We start from the raw sequence: 5,934 nt of genomic DNA, 5'->3' as shown, positions 1-5,934 counted from the left end.
TTATTATTATACACACACACACACATATATATATAGTGTTATTTTTGTTTCATTAAGTCATTCTTAAATTTCACATTTATATAAAAAATCATATGTTATTTAATTGTTCTTGACGTTTAAAATGGTTTATGTTTATTTAATTGAAATCTTATTTTGCACTGAATGAATTATACAATAATTTAACTGTAAAACTAACAAAAAGTGTTTTGAGTTATTATTTGAAAAGTAAGGATGAAATATATTATTACTTAAAAAGTAAAGATAAAATAGATTTATGAATAAATATAAATAAAAGCCCACTAAGAAAATAATTTATAACTTTTTAAAAAAAGTACGTGAAGATTGAGGTTAGTTCAAAATAATAAATAAATTTATGAATAAATTATTAACTACGAATATATCCCAACTCCAGAGAAAAAAGTGGTAAAAGTACTAATTGGAGCACCACGTGGAAACAAACTTTTCTCGAGATTATGCTCATAAATAGAGGCAATATGTCACAAATTTAAACATTCAGAACATCCCATAAGCTCTGTTCAAAAACACTACCGTCATAATCTTTCTCTAATTCTCTTTATTCTATCTTCCTCACTTCATAATTTTCCTACACGCCCTTGCTTGAGCGTCACGGTATCCTTGCAGGCACACACCCACGCCTTGCCGCCGAAGTGTCAAAGGAGAGAAGAGTGAACCAAATTCGAGGAAGTAAAAACCTTTTCCTTCAACCTCCAAGAAGGGCTCAGACTTACAAGCCCAATGGCATCCAATAAATAGAGCCCATAAGGTGAAGATACCAGAAGCAGCTTAGAAATTTAACAGCACAAACACTCGCGACGAAAAAGGATAAAAAAATGATGTGGATTTTTGACTACTTGAACGAGAAGGAGACAGCGGAAGAAAACAAAAGAAGCAGAATATTGTATAGTATTAGGCTCGCTGAGGGCCTACGGCAAACAACTACTTCTCAAGGAAGGGGACACGTCAACTTCACTTCACTCCTTCTCAAAGAAGGAGATACTCTCTGGTGGAAAGCTGGCCGTACGATGTTGAAGGAAACGGATCTCTCCTTGACGCTGTCAAAGGAAAATTCAAAATTCTCACGCGGGTTAATCATCCCAACTCAGCCCAGATACCGACCATCACCAAGCTTGCGTGTATAAAAGTAGATGATCACGCCATTTCTCTGTAAATCGCAAGGCGAATCTTTTCTTATGAAAACAGAATCGGAGAGAGTGCTACCTAAGGCTCTAGCAATTCAATTCAGAGAAGGGATATCTTGTAAGATGAAGAAATTACCATCAATCTTCTGAACAAGATGAGTTTTGACCCTGATTTCTCTGTCCAAACAGTCAACGAAGTTGCTATATACAACTTCGAGCCTCTTCAATGCTAGGTAAGTGTCATCAGATACCCATCAATGTTGATATAATTGCTTTGGTTTCTAGCAGAAGGTATCAGAAACACATTTTGATTAAAAGGGTTCCTTTTCCTCTGTGGTTCTAACTTCAGGTACAAGCTTAGCATCTAGCAATTTATCATATTACATGCAATTTCAGAAATCATGTTGCAGAAAATGGCTTCTGAAAGGTGAGAGAAAGAGCTTGCCTTATGGGCTGTTTCAATATCAAGTTATCCACGTTGAGTATGACACTTAAGTATTAAAAGTAAGTACTCTGGCATTTTATTTCAGGTCGGACCTCAGCAACTACCAAATCACAAAATGTGCCTTTGTGATTTGATAGAAATCATGTTGCAGAAAATACTGTTCAAGGGGCTGAGAAAGAGTCGAAGAATAACTTATACGCCGTTATCAATTCATAAATAAGTGTGTGAGCAACACATCCTAGAAAATGGACTCGCTCTTCCTCTTCAATCAGATATCCACATGCTATGCAAGAGATTATTTCAATAGCATGTGTAAGTTTGTAACCCACAATTATACTTGTGTCGGGGAATAAAAATGTTGAAATTTTAAAGTTTTCAAATGCTTCATGCATGCTGGATCCATTCCTAGCTCTGTTATTAATTGTAGTGTATGACCTAGTTCTTGAAATTTGGCCGTGTTCATGAAAGTTTTTGGGGGTTATGCTCTATAAATTGACCCTCTTGCATCCATGAATGGTAATGACTTCTCCATGTGATATTTGAACTGTATTTTCTCCGTCAACTCAATAGTCAAGTAATCAACCTTAACCATATATATGCATAACCACTTGGCCATGGACCACGTGGTGAACCCACGCCCTTACCGTTGGCAAAATCTGGATCCGGATACTAGATCCGCATTTACACTTATACGTCCAAATCCACAAGTTTTTTGCAGATCCAGATGCGGGTAAAGTTCGCAATGGATGCGAACGGATACTCCAAATATGTGAATCAGTAAAAATTAAAATTTAATAATTTAATATATAATTTTAAAATAAACAATTTACCTAATAATTATCTAATAATATCAAATAAAATTCAATCATAATTTAACAATTAACAATTCAACATGAATAAGTAAATAAAATCCAACAACATGATAAATCCACAAATAAAAATATCACAATATAAATCAAACAAAAAATAACATAAATTCAAGCACACCACCATTAAAATCCGCAAATAAAAACACTACAAATCCATGGAAATTTCAAGCTTCGAATCCAACATATGATGCCGCCATTTGGAGAGAATGAAAAATTATTTCCTTGCTCCCCTTCGGCCATGTTCAACTAATCCCGAAACCTAATTAAAGTAATATGCAAAGTGAGTTAGCATATGTGAAGAAAAAAAATGAGATCAAGCATTTACATTATATTGAAAATTCATGCATTTAATTAAAATAATTAAACAAATCAGCAAAGAAAATTAAGCAAAATTAAATTAAATTAAATCAGCAAGGAAATTAAATCAAGCCAGCAACATTTTCTAGTTTTAACATATTTACATTAGATTAAACTCATCAAATACAATCAAACAATTAGCCACAATACCAAATTATTAACCAAAAAAAAAGCAATGTAATTAATAGAAACGTGCAGTAACAACTACCGACAAGAACAAGCCAATCAGGCAAGGCTTCGATGATGGCAAGGTGTGCAACGTGCAGTGACAACAACGTGCTCAGGATTGCTTCAACACGAGGCCAGGTGAGGCTGCGAGGAAGATGGCGATCGGTCGACAATGTTACTAGCCCTTTGGTTTTGGGCATTAGAGATTTGAGGATCATGGTTGCTGGTGAGGTGAGCTACCATGAGTCGGTGAGTGTGTGTGAAATTTGAATGCATTATTGTCTTAGGGTTAGGGATTAGATTTTTTTTTTAAAATTTAAGTTAATAAATATTTTAATTCAATTTTTAATTTAAAATACAATTCATCCGGATTCGGATATCCAGTTTTCTAGATGCAAGTGCATCCAGATCTGTGCGGATTTTAATTTTTCAAATCTAGATTTTTTTGCCATCCCAACACGCCCTTACCAAAGTGAGGGCATGGGTTCGAGTTCCTAAAAGGAACTCTAATATAATTATTAGTATAATTTTTATAGTGTTATATATATGTGTGTGTGTGCGCGCGCGCGCGCATGATCATTTGGCTTGAGCTAAGCCAAGAAGGCCATGTTTCGATGTTGGATAAAATGTGGGATTAGACTAATTTAAAGGATAAAAAAATTAGTCCAATCCAGAGTTATGTTTGGTTGTCAGGACTAATAAATTAGTCCGAATTTTAGTCCAACATTCATAGGACTATTAATCCTCATTTTCATATGGGTTTAGATAGGACTAAATATTTGATAGTTTAAATTTGTTACTAATGTCAAAATTTTATTCAATAATTCATTTTTAACTTTTTTAAAAGTTAATATTAAATCAAAATTTTAATTCAATAATTTATTTTAACTAGTATGTAATATATTAAACATAAAAAATTATTCAATGTATTTAATTCCAATAATATTAAAATCTGAATATTAAATTTAATAAATAGCAATATGATTTAAAAAATAATATATGATTTAAATAGTTATTTTAGCTTCATTAAATTAAATTTAACATAGTTTTGTTTGATATTATACCAAACAAAAGACAATACTATATAATACAGTATAATCAAATCAAATCTAATCTAATCTTATCTAATTTTAGAGTTAATCCAGTCCAATTCGATTTTCCAAACGTAGCCGAAGAGTTTACTGGTTACTGCTATTAGCACAAACCTCTAACAAATTCAAGATCAAAAACTGACTTAGAGGGAAAGAGATGCATACTTTTGTAAATGTTCGTAATTTGAAAAGTTTCATTTTTTATCATTGTTGTTATCAAAAAGTTTTGAAGGCAAAGAGGGTTTCACACCTTCAGACTTATCCAATCCAAACAAATTTCCTTCGGACTGAAAGAGACATATGCTTGCTTTTCCACGACTGATCAAAGACGGAGATGCTTTATTCTGTTGCAATAATTTAATCATGACGTAAACCAAGCTACTTTTCTGATAAATAACTAATTTCGGAGATTTGTGCCTAAATTTGTAATGACAATTTAAAATATAATTATAAATGTGGTTGTCGTATAAATTTCAAATTAATAATCAATCATCAACTCTAGCAATGGAAAACAAAAAATTATATGATTTATTGATTGATGGATGAGAAAACTATACAATTCGTTACAACTTTATTTTTGAACTTTACAATTCAGAAAATGATTTTTCGAAGTTAAATTTATTGTAACTTACATTTAAAATTTTCAATGTAAAAATAAATAACAAAACAATGGAACTAAGTGGATCAATGGTTGAATTTTATTTAATTGTAAATTAAAGAGACTTCAAAAAATAATGTCTACTTAATTAGAAAAATTCTGGATAATTTTACTAAGACACGCTAATTATAAATAAAACCTTGAGCTAATGGCGGATTTTATTACCTCCTTGAAGTTAAAATCACAAAGTTTATTTCTCCTTAATAATTTGTATAAAGAAATAAATATTTATAAATATATCCTAAATATTAGTGAATAAAATAAATTAGTAAGTAGTGAAGAAAGTAGACAGCTGGTCCTTTGAGCGGAATTTTTCAAAAATTCCATATTAAATTTTCACTTAAGTTTTTTATTTGCCTCCAATAAAATTTATAATTTTTTGTTCCTGTTGGCTTTAAAAATTAACAAAATAATAGATACAAAATTACATTTTAATCATCAAAACCAGCACATTAAACCTAAAATTGAGTATAAACACCTCGAAAATTTTCTAAATAAAATCTGCCCCCACCTCTGGCTCTTCCACCGTCTGCATCATCACAGTCCTTTCTGTTCATCAGTGAAATTAAAATAACGAAATTGCAGAGAAAGAGAATGAAAGTAGTAGAAGATTCTAGAATTCCCCTTATTCAAGTGACCTCATAATAAATAATCCGATAATGTTAGCGGTTTTTTCTTTTTAATAATTAATAATTTTTTAATTATTGCTAACCCCATCTACACGTTTCTCATTATTTTTATAATTAACAATTATTCTATATAGTTTTAACTGTTATTTTGTTGTCATTTTATAAAAAATTTTAAAATAAATATTAGGAAAAATATAAAGAAACTAAATGCTGACAAAACTTGATAAAATAAACTAGAACAATTTATGATTTCAGAGTATGAAATGTTATAATTTATTTTATTAGTCTTTTTTCAAATTTTTTCAATTTAAATGTCAGCATTTAAATATCAGTACTAAAAGGAGGAGGAGGATGATGGTGCTAAACCAATATTATAAAAGTGTTCAGAATCCAATTCGATCCGCTCAATCCATTTGATCTATAGAAATTCGATTTGTGGATTAATAGATTAGATTGAAAATTTGAAAATCCGCAGTTGGTAGATTGGATATGCATTTACTTCTGTACATCTACAAAAATCCGTGAATCCATAAAATAATAAAAAATATTTATTTAAT

At 30.9% G+C, this 5,934-nt stretch overlaps 1 long non-coding RNA gene across 1 annotated transcript; it reads left to right on the top strand.

The window, feature by feature from the left end:
• The first annotated feature begins 981 nt into the window (after nt 1–981).
• LOC18041075 lies at nt 982–2,226 on the top strand. The gene is made up of 3 exons (XR_002905525.1): nt 982–1,393; nt 1,510–1,587; nt 1,691–2,226. It is a non-coding gene; the product is annotated as an uncharacterized LOC18041075 (long non-coding RNA).
• The last annotated feature ends 3,708 nt before the right edge of the window (nt 2,227–5,934 follow it).

The sequence above is a fragment of the Citrus clementina genome, unplaced genomic scaffold (genome assembly GCF_000493195.1).
Source record: "Citrus clementina cultivar Clemenules unplaced genomic scaffold, Citrus_clementina_v1.0 scaffold_5, whole genome shotgun sequence".
Lineage (NCBI taxonomy): Eukaryota > Viridiplantae > Streptophyta > Magnoliopsida > Sapindales > Rutaceae > Citrus > Citrus x clementina.
This window is presented reverse-complemented; position numbering and strand designations above follow the sequence as displayed.